This window comes from Leuresthes tenuis, unplaced genomic scaffold, assembly GCF_036924035.1.
Source record: "Leuresthes tenuis unplaced genomic scaffold, fLeuTen1.0.hap1 SCAF_18, whole genome shotgun sequence".
NCBI classification, from domain to species: domain Eukaryota; kingdom Metazoa; phylum Chordata; class Actinopteri; order Atheriniformes; family Atherinopsidae; genus Leuresthes; species Leuresthes tenuis.
In genome coordinates, this window is record NW_027325372.1 from 27,920,682 (window position 1) to 27,921,719 (window position 1,038).

Sequence of the window (1,038 nt, forward strand, 5' to 3'; positions counted from 1 at the left end):
GGTATCACCTGTCACACTGTGTCAAGGCATCAAAAAAAGAAAAAATCACCAAACTCAAGGACAAAGAGACGAAGACTCCGGTGAACGAAGAGAGAGGACTTACAAACCAGAAATACAAAAGGATGCTCGATATCAAGATCCAGAAGAAGAGGCTAACAATGCCACGAACACTTACGATGCTGGGAATGATGCCAGCAATGAACAGAGAAGAAGATTCAGTGTCATCAATCTGCAACACGTGCCTCTAATGAGGGGGTGAATATAGAATCCTCAACGATTACAACGTCTCTGGGAACTGTGACAACAACAAGGTTTAAACCATTTTGATATATATTGTAACCTATTGGCTAAGGAATAGTGCTGAAAATGAGGTAAATCTAATCCACCACTGTCCTTGGTCTTCTGTAGGGTTTGTAAACTAATACGTGGTGGTTTGTTTTTCCACAGAAATTTGGAGATGCATGAATCTAGTGACTTAAACCAAGTAGCAGATGGTTTTATGGGGATCATTGAGAACAAATAGTTAACTTTTGGTAGTATCATCATTTTAATGGTTGTAACTCTCCCCATAAGTGATATAGGTAAGGACTTCCAACGAGAGAGATCGTCCTCTACTCTCTTTAATAATTGCACATAATCCATCTGTACTTATCAGTTTAATATGTGATATGTCTATGCAAGGACTACATATTAAATGGATTTTTATCAATAGGAGTTGAAAAAGGAGCTTGCTCCGTTCACTCCAAGCATCGACCCGGTATTGCAGTGCCGCTGGGAACGGTGCGCTCTCCTCTGCTGTTGTGAAAAAGCAAACAGCGGTGCAGGATGGAAGTTTCTTTTAGTCTGCTGAGAAAAGAGAGTGAATGCGAAGCAGACTTTAACACGGCTCTGGGAGCGAGCCGAGTGCGGGCTAACCAGGAGAAATGCTTGAAAGAAACGCGACACCGAATGAGCGGTCAGAACAAAGCCTCAATACGGTGTTCCTGTGGTGTTTTTATAAAATGCGGTGAAAATAAAGGTGTGAATGCCCCATAGAAA

At 41.7% G+C, this 1,038-nt stretch overlaps 1 pseudogene; it reads left to right on the forward strand.

The window, feature by feature from the left end:
- The first annotated feature begins 614 nt into the window (after positions 1 to 614).
- LOC140276233 (U2 spliceosomal RNA) lies at positions 615 to 791 on the forward strand (annotated as a pseudogene).
- Positions 792 to 1,038: the final 247 nt, after the last annotated feature.